Source organism: Uloborus diversus, chromosome 1 (genome assembly GCF_026930045.1).
Source record: "Uloborus diversus isolate 005 chromosome 1, Udiv.v.3.1, whole genome shotgun sequence".
NCBI classification, from domain to species: domain Eukaryota; kingdom Metazoa; phylum Arthropoda; class Arachnida; order Araneae; family Uloboridae; genus Uloborus; species Uloborus diversus.
This window is the reverse complement of record NC_072731.1, coordinates 155368008-155380972: the sequence shown is the minus strand read 5'-3', so window position 1 is coordinate 155380972 and position 12965 is coordinate 155368008. Positions and strand designations below refer to the sequence as shown.

General features: G+C 30.0%; 1 long non-coding RNA gene across 1 annotated transcript; it reads left to right on the top strand.

Annotated features, from left to right (window-relative positions):
• The first annotated feature begins 425 nt into the window (after positions 1–425).
• Positions 426–7598, top strand: LOC129222320 (uncharacterized). Its single transcript, XR_008580581.1, has 3 exons — positions 426–504; positions 4439–4491; positions 7499–7598. It is a non-coding gene; the product is annotated as an uncharacterized LOC129222320 (long non-coding RNA).
• Positions 7599–12965: the final 5367 nt, after the last annotated feature.

Here is a 12965-nt window from a genome sequence, read left to right as displayed (position 1 = left end):
GTTGCCATGTCACTGTAACTAATGTTGAAATCAAAACTAATTATCGTAACTTGATTAATATCTTTACGTGGAAGCAGAGATTCATCGTCTGCGAAAATTTCAACAGAATGAAATTCCGCATTCTCAACTCCAATAAATTATAGGAGGCGCTGCAGCCACTGTCTAATGGCGGATAAAAAAGGTAAAACCAAACCAAGGCTTCACCCCAGATAGCATGCTCACTTGCGGCAAGTTTGATTTTTTCTTGATATTATCTTGTTGTGTCAAACTTGACGTGACTCGTTAGCGGCAGACTTTCAGCAAGTTGGGCGCCACCACCGTAAACTACTCTTGCAAACGCTTGTTTGATGAACACTTGTTTCAATCACGACACCCAGCGCATGCGCGGTAGTACATAGTCTACGGTTCGGCCAGTGGTTCGGCGCCAAACACGGAGAAGCAAACGAAGCAGGGAGCCATGATGGATTGACGAAGTAAGCTGCACGTTGGAACAGCAGAGAAAAGGTATTTATCAGTTTAATATTTATTCAAATGCAATTTTCTTTAAATTGTAATTCAGAAGAATGCACTGGTGTTTATATTTTTTCACTATCACGATTCGTGTCAAAGCATTTCTTTGTAGCGTAGCACATGTTTCAAACTCAATGTTAAGCTTTTTAAACTTGAGGTTTATGAATAATTTTGAATATATGCATACAGGATGGATTAAATACAGTTGGTAACAATTTTTATTTGAAAGATTTTATCAAACCGTATGTTTTAATTCGATCGACTGTCGATGTCTTAAAATAAAGTTTAAACTCGATCCCAAATATACTGTAGTCGGTTTTTTTTTACGTTGTGTTGGCATTGAATCCTTTCTTTAATTTAATAGTTCATGCAAATACTTCATGCAAATAAAATGAAAATCATTCCTAAAACAAAAGCTAATCAATAAGTATAGTTAATGGGAAACTTTGTTTATCTGCAATTTTGCATAACTGATAACTTAACATCTGACCATCTGAGAATGTTCTCTTACATTAAAATTGAGTGGAATGATAATATTTCAAAGTAACAGTTTGAATTTTTTCGTACTATAGTGATTTACTACATAGTCGATTCCAGTCAAGAAAAAAATACCTCTGAAAATCAGCATATGATAATACAAGCTATTTTCCAAAATTGATACTCAAATTGTAATGTTTTGTTGTTAGTCGAAAATTATTTTTGGTGTTATTAAATCATAAAGTTCTTGTAATTAACATTTGAAATATTAATTGGGAACTCCTAATATTCTGTGCAGTATTTATTTAATTGATATTCACTCATTTGTATTTTTAATATTTTTCTCAATTAGTCAAGTGAATGCGGGGCAAAGTGAAATAATTCATTTTGTTTGCTTATTCAATCATTTACCAAATCACTTACGCATTCATTAATTAACTAATTTTTCCTTAATTTAATCATTCACTTATTAATTCACTCTTTCACTTATTTTCTTATGCATTCACTTTCTATTTTATTCACTCATTTATTTTCTTTGTATCAATTAATAAATTTATTTATTAGTTTATTGTTTCATTATCTTTTCATTTAGTGAATTATTATTTATTTGATCATTATTTTGTTCGAAAAAAATTTCACAATCAAATGGAAAATATTTCATTTTTCACTTTGTCCCATGAAAAAAAAAAAAAAAAACGTGAAAAAAACTTCTACTTTTTCTCGAAGGCTAAATTTTACTGCCAATAATAAAAAATAATGTTTTCACGCAAGTTTTATTTTATGTGTAATGTTATTTCTCTATATATTGTAATATTCAAAACAAACTTCCTATTTGTTCATTTTGAAAAAGCTCAGTCATCTTAACCATTTCGCTTTGCCCCACAGTCCCCTACTATTTATTATAACTTTTATTTTATATGTTTTATATTGAAACAGTTCTTGAATCAGGTGTAATTTTTGTCTGATTAATGCTATACGACAAATTCAAATATTTTTATTATTATAAAATTTAAAAAAACTGGGCATTTAAAATTTTTTATTCTGACATGTTTTTTTTTTTTTTTTTTTTACATACGTGCCCAGCAGGGCATGTTAAAATTTTAAAGAATTTTGTAGCCCTGACCTATTATTGTATATTTAAATTTGTTAAAACGCTACTTTAACTTTTACTCTTGTTAAACATATTTTAAGTGCCGTAGAGTCTCGAAAATCAGATGTAGTTGGGATTACAACGTAGCAAAATATTTCATTTTTCAGATGTTAATGAAAATCATTTCATTCTAACAAAAAATGTAACTAGAAACATTAAGCACCTCAAGTAGAGCAGAACCCAGAACTTTTAAGACTCTTTTGTATTTTGAATATTCGGTTTGTCTGCGGAATAGGCAGTGTACTGAATACCAACTGAATATTCAGTGTATCACTAAAGCGTTAGGTTTGCTTCAATCTATATATTAAATAAAATTCATAATTTTGTTAATTTGTTGCGAATTGTATTCCTCTTTGGTCTTTTCTTGAATACCTGGTAAAATTATCCATTTTACCACCCTGGCAGTGCCGACGAGAGGCCATGTCAGCTTAGTCGGAAACTAGCGACCCGTCCTTTGAAGGGGCCCGGCTTGGAATCGCAGTAGACAAATTTAACAAGCTAAATGGGGGCACGGGGCCCGGCGATAAAACCGACAAGTGGCTTGCCTTAGCTCACGGCTGCCTTGCACCCTGGATCAATCGTACCTTTATTTTGTAAAAACTTCTAGACAGAATAACTACGAATATACTATTTGTTCTTCTCATTGAAGGAATATTTTACATCAAATTAAAATGCAGTAAATTAAATGTATGATCTTTTGTGAAATATTGATTATAAGCATTTCAAATGAATGTGTTTTCTTTACCAGCCTTCAATCCCAATTTTCAAAATATTGGTGTATATTTCATTCAGTATAAATTTTGCACGAAGTAAAATACTACTGCCATTATTGTTATCAGGGACCCTCTCAGTTTTCTGATAGGGACTTCAAATTTTATCGACTGGTGAAATATGGTTATTCACACTTGGGGGGGGGGGGGAGAGGACTTGTGAACATGGCATGTTTATCTTGAAAAAATCTCAAATAATAGCAGTCCCAGTACTCATTCTCTTTTACAAATATTTGCAACAATGAGATTTATGTTTCTCGGGTCGAAACTTCTTCCTTTGAGCAGCTGTTTTACGTAATTTCACCGTTTTCTTTTACTTGTGAAAACATATTTTAAATTGCTTAGTCAAACTTCATTATTGCAAATCGTTATATTGTTCTTTAAAATATGATGCATGTCCTGCATTTTTTAATCATGTTCATATGTGTCCCAGGCCTGTTTATATGTTCTCCCCAAAAAGGGCACATGTAAGCAATTAAACACATTTTTTTAAAAGTTCATGACACAAAGAAAAGGCTACCTATTTAATTTTGGAGATATTTTGGTGTTGCGAAATTGATATTTCTTTTTGAAAAATAAAGAAATGTAAAAAATTGTTCCTATGTGTCTCTTTCCCCCCTACAACCAATGAAAAGGAATATTTGGATATTTAAAAACTTGCAATTTAATCTCCAGATTTGCCAAATCATCAGCTAAAATTTGCTGAATATGGGATTTTGACTAATACCTCCTTTCGGGGCATTCTGATTTTTATAAATGTATGTAGTTTTCTCGTGGCAAAACTTCTAGTAAGATGCAGTAAACAGATAATGACATACTTATGTGTTCACTTTTTAATTGTTTTGCTTTTGTTCTTGCTTTTGAAATCAAGTATTAATTCTACTTTTTCCTCCTTTTTTTCGAAAATATTCTACTTTTTGACACTGAAAATGTTCTATGAGCTCTGTAAATTTCATGCCATTTTTCTAGACATGCTTGTTGCACAGCATGATTTACATTTGCACTGATTATTGTTAACTATTTTGAGAAGCTGTTTTAAAGAAATGGTTTAAAATTTAAAAACATTTCTTTGAGATTTCTATACCAAAAAAAAAAAAGGAAAAACATAACTTTTGTGTTTAACACAAGGCTTGAAATATACCTGTGCAGAATGATTATTCTGATAATTATTGTAGGATTTTTTACCTTTATCGAAACAAAGTTTGCTCGAATAATTTCTTTTTTGCCTGTGGATTGCCAGATGATTTCATATGTTTTATATCGCTATATTTCGGAATTCAAATTAAATTGAATATATAGCTTAACTGTAACTTAGTTTAGCTTTTAGCAATAACTTGTTTTTATTGTTCAAAAGATATTAGCTCCATTAATAATATTTGTCTCCAATTTTAAAACTAGTTATATTTCCATAAAATAATTTTAGTTGACAATTTCAAAATAGTATTCTTGTTTGTTGACTTTGCTTTGAGCTCTTGTTAAATGTATTAGCAAATATAGCATGTCCTGTTTATTCTTATGTTTTTTTTTATAGCTGCTTGTCAAAGGGTGTATAAGGATATATGGCAGCTGGCATCAAGAAATAATGTGAGTTTTTGAGTACAACATTTTTATTTTTATTAATAAACTTCATAAATAGGATTTTTTTAAAGCTGGGTTGTCAGGTTTTTGACTAGTAACAGTCTTTCACAGTGTAAACTCTTGCACCTCTAGTCAAAAATGTTTACCATATCTTAGTAACCGCAACCTATCATATTTCCCAAGTTTTATTGAATGGCTTTATATAAAGTATTCAGCAGCAGAATAATTACTTCCCTTCTTATTTGTTTCAAGGTAAATATTCATTTTCAATTTACTTTTAGGGGTCAAATAGGTGTGCATAGATAATACTTAAATGTATTTAATGTTTGGCAAAAAACACTTAGAGGTAAAAATGATTGTTTTTTTTTAAAGTAAGTGCATTAATTATAAATATTTTTAAGTTAATTGGACTGACTAGATAGTAAATAATTGTGAAAATAACATTAATAAAGAATATCATGCACTTGTATATGAGGTTAGCTCTTTTTGAAAATCTTATATATACATTGCATTTAGCATGTAAGCTAAATTAATGCATTTCGGCTATAGCAAATACATATGCTAGCTTGAATTATTTAAGAAAAGGGGGGGGAACACAAAAATTTTTGAGTATGCATTGAAAATCAGATTTTAAACTTGTCATTTCATTTTACTTCCTATCAAGTTTAGACCAACCAATTACCCATTTAAAATTTCAGCAGGATTTATGACAGCTATTGCAAGTTTTTAATTTGAATGTTTTTTTAGTAAGCTTTTGTTCGCAAGCAAATTTGAACGATTGGAGTTTTTTAGTTTAAACCGGTATTGTATTTCCGTCATATTTACAAACCTAAGCTTGTTTGGAAGTAATAAATCCTTCAATTTGTGTGGGGAATGTTACAAGTAGGTCTTGACAAGTCAGGATTTTTGCTTTGAAGAAAACTCGCCAAATTAATTTTTTTTTTACTATTTATGGGGAATGTGAAGGCTGGATTATGCTATTAAACTATCATTTCTAAATTTTACTTAAAACAAAGTATGTCTGCAAAACTCCGTAGCTCTGCAAAAAAAGTTATTTTGCTCCGCATTTCACAGTCGGGCGTTCAAAAGCATAAGGCATGACATAGTGCTTAAAACTATCTTATTAAGTAAAAAATAATTATTTTTATGCAAGTGTTTAAAATGATTATTATAGCTCAAAAATAATTTTAGATAAGTGTTTTTGAGATTTAAAGTTAGTTTTTTGTTGAATTTTATGCAAAATACCGAGCTGCTCCTAAAATTCACCACAGATCAGGGTTGAGTTTTGAACTGTCTAAAACTGGTTTCGGACAGAACAGGCGGTTTTTACCGTCCAAAAATACACTTTTCTATCAAAGTATGCTAAAGCTAAAAGTGTAATCAAATCAACTGATATTTACTGCAATATTAATCATTCATAAATAATAATAAGTTTTAATTAATGAGTATTTGTATTTTCTCTGAAAGGTTCATTAATAAATATTTTACCTAAACAAATTTCCCATAACTCTATTATGCAAAAACTTTCTTAGTAACAGTTGGTAGAGTTATGAAAAGAAATTCACTGCACTACCAAGACAACTAGTTTCAGTTCCATTTATAACTCAGAAAAATGTTATTAAATGTAATTTTTTGGTGGGAAAAAAAAGAATATTTTTTTAATGGTTTTTGCATTCAAGTTTTACATGATATTTTAACATTTTTTTTAACGATAGATTAAAGAGTAATAAATTGACATTTACTAAAATTTTAAAACTTGTGCATTTTTTTAAATTCATATTTTAATATAATATACATTCTGTAACTATTTATTGCATTTCAGTCAATTATTAAACTATATTTTGAACACTTTCTTTTGCACACGTGCATAAATGCCAAAAAGTTTGGTTACTATTACGAAACAAAAAAAAAAAAAAAAAAAAAAAAAAAAAAAAAAAAGCGTACAATTTGGAATGTTTAATGATGAATTCAACTTCTATGTAACTAGATTAGAATTAGCTGTATCATTCAGTTACATATATTCTTATACTTGAATGTTCACCATTGAATGAATATTCAATATAAAACATAACTTTGATGCATTTTGTTCTGTTTTTGATATTTTCTCACAAAATAGTTTTTAAAAAAAATGTAGTTTTGGACAGGACGGTAAAAACCGTGGTTTTTACTGTTGTGTCCAAAATCTTGCCAATCCTGCTACAGATGCTTGTCAAATTGTTTCTCCAAGGTTGGCAACCCTAACCCTAGAAGGTGCTGCTGTACAGTATGACTTTTAAAAAAAATCAATGTTAGTCCACTTAGAACGTTATCTTTAAAGTCATTTTATTCAAAACTTGCATATGTCCTTTTACATCCCTTTGCTTCTCACTGCTTCATATGATGTACTTCTAAAAGAAGCTTCGCACTGTTTATATTTACTATCATCTGAAAAAATATATTTTGGTACTGGGATTTCAAACTATTCATATTAGCTGAGACTTGTTCATTCTATTTGAAGGCTTAATCTGCTTTGCGCCCAGAGTTTGGTGATCTGTAAATAAGTTCCTGATCTTGTAAAAATGATCGCTTATGTTAATGCCACAGGACCATTATGTTTTAACGGGTCTAGTTTGCATTTCAGTGCTGGCGGTTATTTTTGCATTAAATAGTTTTGAGAATACAAGGCTAATTTTTCTTTTAAAACATGTTTCAAAAGTGAAAACGTCTCCAAAAGTAATAAAACTTACCAGCAAAGATTCTTCTTCATTTTTAATAGAAGTAAAAAACAATTGTGTGGTAACAAAAGCTCTCCATTGAAAAAAGATTTGAAAATAAATGCAAATATAACATTAAAAATATATTTCTCTTTAAGTTAACATTAGCAATTGGTGGTTTTCAAATAGCCCCTTTAATGCGAGTAGGGTTCATAACTGGGGAACTATAGTTTATGCCTGACTTTAAGACTACTGTTAGCAGAATTCTTTAATGAAAGTAAAACTTATAATTTTTCTACAATGCTTTTTTTTTATTTTAGGACACAAAGACATGAAGAAAAGTGAAGAATCGATGTATTATAATACTGTAAATACTGTTGGACAATTTGTTTGTAATTATTGTTAATAAACAGTCTGTATTGATTTATTATAAGTGTCTTTTTAAATTTATTTTGTGTTTGCTGAAAATAGGGTTACCACAAAACTGAAAAGTCTCCGTAGAGTAAAAGTTTCTTTAATTGATGCTTGTGCCATATATTTATATCATAGAAAAAAAAAGTCCAAAAAATAATTTACTAGTAATTTATTCTCCGTATAATTTAGTTTGAATTGTACATTTTAACAAGTATATTTTATTAAAATAATAGCAAAAATTAACATTTCTGGAGAAGTCTACTGTATCAATTCAATGTTATTCAGTACAAATTGTACAATTTGACCTATACCTTACTTCCTGTGCTCAAATTTGTTGGAAGGTCGCTATGAGACCGTGAACTAAATGCCAGTTCAATATCCAAAAGCAAATTAATTTATTTAATAATAATATAATGTTACTTTGAATTTGGGATTTGTTTTGTGTTCATCTGCTTGATTATGCCAGTTCAATATCCAAAAACAAATGAATTTATTTAATAATAATATAATGTTACGTTGAATTTGGGATTTGTTTTGTGTTCATCTGCTTGATAATCAACTGTTCTTCATAAAATTAGATGAATGTATGGTCACACATTAGCAAACTTTTTACTCCAGAATTAGATCCTACATAGTAAATAAAGCAAAAAAAAAAAAGTCTTCAAATTTACTTGCAAATTGGGTTTAAATTTACATTCACCTGTATATAATTAACATTGTATTTACAGCATTCGATGAATGCATGAGAATTTTTATTAAAGAAAGCTAGTACAGTGAAACCTGTATAAGTTGACCACCTGTGGTGCATTACTTTAGTTGTCAATTTACAAAGGTAGATTTATATGATAAGGGCCAATTCCGTGCCTGAAAAAAGTGATCAACTTAGACAGGTGGTCAACTTCACAGGTTTTACTGTATCACATTGTGTAAATTGGGATATAAATTTTGAAAAGGTTTTAATCCTTTATTAAAAAACAAGTGAGAATTTGTTTAGGGAAAAACTTTTATAAAATTAGCAGCGTTATAATTTTTGCAAATTTTCTGAAAAAATTTTGTTGTATCAAATTTTCGTGAATGAGATCAAAGGTACTGTTAACTTATTGCAAACTATTATAAACTTCTCTAGGATGCATAACATAAATATTCATTGTTTAATTTAATTATATTTTTATAGTGTAAAATATTTTTCTACAGTTATTGCTAAAACTAAAATAATTGTTTGCTAGAAATACTACTAATTTTGAGACCTGATTTTTTTCAAAGGAGTGTAGTATTATAAATTCAAATTTTTAATACAATAAAGTTTGTTTGATTACAAATATTTCTGCAATGAATACAATAAAAGTATGTTCTAGTTTGCAGTGGGTTCACAATACTTTTTGTTAAAAATGGCTATACTTATTCATTAATTTGTGGAAAATTTGGTACAACAAACTTTTCTATTAGTTTGCAGAAAATTTTCAGAATTTGATGCAATTAAGAAAATTTTCAATGAACCTGCAACAGTTTGATATGACTTACAGGACAAACTTGCTGCAAGTTCAGTTCGTGGGGACTACAAGGCTTGCATCAGACTTGCAGACTTGTCGCATCCATTTTGATGCAAGTTTGCAGAATTGCAAAGCAAGTTTGCTGCAAGCAAAAAAATGCTATGCAAATTTGATATGAACTGGTAGCAAATTTGATATGACAAAGCTCAGTTTGAAGCAAACTTGTCACAGCAAAGCTTCAGTTGCTTTGAACTTGCAGCAAGTTTGATACCACAAAAATGACTTTCCTACTGGTTTGCAACGAACTTGCAGCAAACTTGATAAGACTTGCAGGACAAACTTGCTGCAAGTTCACTTCGTGGGGAAAGCAAGACTTGCATAAGCTTGCATCTCGTTTGCATCTGACTTGCAGACTTGTCTCATCCAATTTGATGCAAGTTTGCAGAATTGCAAAGCAAATTTGTTGCAAGTTTGCTGCAAGCAAAAAATGCTATCTGGGTAATTATATATGATCTCTTTTGAATAACCTTTTGAAGTCGGGGCCTCCTATAAACTACTACCTAACGTAACTGAGTAGGTTTCGTTTTAAAGAATAATTTCGCGTATAGTTAAATTAGTGATTTATTCAGGATTCGGTGGGTTGCCAGTTACACACCCAAAAGCACTAAAAAATTTTCAACTAAAGTGTAGTCTCATTAGGATTTTTATTTTAAATTATTTTTTTCCAACAAATTTAGAAATTTATATCTTAATTTTTGCGCAGTCGCCATATTTGGTCATTCCGAAGGTGTTGGTATGAAAGACTCTTTAATTGCCTACGTTTTCATAAATGGAATTGGATGTTTATAGCAATGCAAGCTATTGAAAAGTATGCAAAATGTGCCATTTTTTCGGATAATTCTTAATTAGTGTCTTGAAAATGCAAAATTTTACCTTTAGAATATTATCTTATCTTCATTGCTTTAGAGGCTAACATGCTAAAAACTGACTATTTCATCTAAATTGTAGTTTTTAAGGATTTTGATGTAACAAATTCAAAGATCTATTTATAAGCATGAATTTTTCGCGTAGACGCCATGTTTGGTCGATCGCAAAATGGCAATAGACGATCCTATTATTTGCTTAAGTCTCCAAAAACAGAATTGGATCTTTACCTCAATACAAACTATTGAAGATAACATAAAATGTACAATAAATCTTTTTTTTTCTCAATTTTTTTCATGAAACATGTGAATTGTTACAGGGAAAGCCTTTTTTAATGCAAAAAGTAATGAGCTTATGGATGAAAAGACATCCAACAAAAGCCAAGAGCAGATAAGCACGCAGCTTAAAAGATAAAAATAGTGGATTAACCAAACACCAATGAGAAAACTATAAACCGATCAGGAACCAATAGGAATGCAAGCAAAGGCCAAGAGCTTTCTCTTAGGTATGGAACCCAGAAAAAAAGAAATTCAATTGGACAAAGATTAAGCCGAAGCTTAAGCAAAAAGAAAATGTCGGTAACCGTGAACCGCAAGAAAGGAAAAGCTGAATGAAAGAAAAAAAACCACCAAGAAATAAAATAAGCAGAAACAAAGGTATGCAAAAAAAAGGAAAGATAAATCAGGGTGGCGACAGATCAGGGAGATCAGGGAAAAGTCAGGGAACTTTATTAATCAGGGAAAAGTCAGGGAAATATCAGGGAATTTCGAAAAAATAACAAAAAATCAGGGAAAATTGATTTTATGAAGAAAAAAAAATTTTTTTTTTTTTTTTGCTTCACAAAATTAAGTATCCAAATTCTCTACGCATTTTGTGCCAATTATCTGTTTAAAAAAAAAAGTAAAATTAATGAGGTGCGATTATACACTGCTGCATAATTTTAAATATTTTCCCTCAACGTCAAAGTATTGAATCTTACTTATTAACCACAGGATGAATTTCCTAAGATTGCTTCTGTGTCTGTTAGGTTGTTTATTTTATCTAGCTTGAAATTTCCTTTCACGCTTTCAATGCGACGTAAAATAAACAATCATACAGGCAAAAAGGAAGCCTTCATTAATGCCTTAGCTCCTTTGCCTTTATTCCATTGTCTCGAAGTGATTTGCGTACTGTAATCACGATTTTAAGAAGAAATCTTTGATTTTTGAATTAATACTGATAAAAACTTAAAAGCTATTACTTCTTCGCGTTTTTAATTTAATTGCTAAAATTGAACTTTCAATCAAAAAAACTTTGTTTTTTGCCGTTATACTATTTGCTGTCGCAGCAGATTATAAAGGGTTTTTTTTTCTTCACGCTAAAATGATTCTTTTATTTTATAACCAAGTTGTATTCTTCTTTTATATATTTTGAAGTTGACTAATTGCTTTTTTTTCTGTTTTTTTTTCTTCCATTCTAAAGTTGTTTCTTACAAAAGCAATCTAAGATTTTTTTCGTTACATACATAAATCATTTGAAATAGAGTTAACTTGTGTACTTAAGTAAATATCTTTATTTTTTATTGTTAAAATGCTGTATTCATTCATTAAAGCCTATGTTCTTGGTTAGAGAAAAGCTCTCTATGTCAAAAGGTTTCATCTGTTTTGCATAAATATGTCAATTAGTTATATAAGAATAACTACATTACTTCCATTCCTTCACTATTACTTGTTATTCTTGCAACAATTATTATATTGTTTGAAAATTTAGTTCAAAATAATTTCAATTACTTTTTAGTTCTACCATAAATACACAAATGTTTTTAAGAGTGATTTTAATAGTTTCTTAAAATTCTTATGCTAAGTGGTTTCTAGAATTAAAGTACTTTTTTAAAATTTTCTATAATGTTTCCATGTAGAAAAATTTAATATACTGTTTTGTAGTTTTTTTCCCCTCCAAAAAAAATTGACTTGATATGTTTTTTTTATCGTTTTGTTAAAAAAGTAGCATCTTTTAAAACTATATCTTTAGTTCATCAACTTTACACAACTTAAAACGTTAAAAATACTGCATTTTATACAAACATACGATGGATTTCAAGTAGAGCAAAGAAAGGAAACCTTTATCATTGGTAACGTAAATCAGGGAAATTTGGTGAACTTAATCAGGGAAATCAGGGAAAAGTCAGGGAACTTTTTTTCAGAGTTCCTGTCGCCACCCTGTAAATGGAAGAAAATGGGGGGGGGGGATGTAAACAAGCTGTAATTGGCTAATTTTTTTTTTTTTTTTTTAAAGCTTTGTTTTCCTTACTTTACTGTTCAGCACAAAGGTATTTATTTATCTTATGTGAATTGTTATTTGCACAATTGTATTTGATCCTCATTGCTTTGGAAGCTTTGCTATAAACTAAAACGTTCCTCTAAAATGCAGTTTCCTGCCAACTTCTCATTATTGTATTTATCATTGCTAGTTTGTTTATTTATTCATTTGAAAAAAATTCAAAAACCTAGTTTAACTTAAATTTTCCATATTTAAATAAATATGTGTTGAATAATTGTTTTTCATAGTGCGCAAAAAGTTCTACTTATTTTTGTAAAAGTAGTGAAAATTGCTCTCCCCCCCCTCCTTTTTTTTTATACTTTTAAACTCAGCACAGTAGTGGCTACTAAGTTTTTCGAGTCTAGTGGCCACTGACCAGTTGGAAAATTTTTGAGACTTCACCTTTACCAGGGACTTGCGTATTTTATGAAAACTGAAAATGAAACTCATAATAACACTGCAGATTATTTTCAACTGCCTAAAATAGTGTCGCAGACTGGCTAGAAAGTTTCTGCTACTGGGGTAATTGCTTCCCACTAGGGTTGGGACCAACGCACCAACTGCTAAGCTAGCCTGCAGCTTAACAGTTGGTGCATTGGCTCAGTGCAATTCTGAGAGGCGGATGCTCGGAACTTAAAAACATATCTCGTTTAGTCTGTAG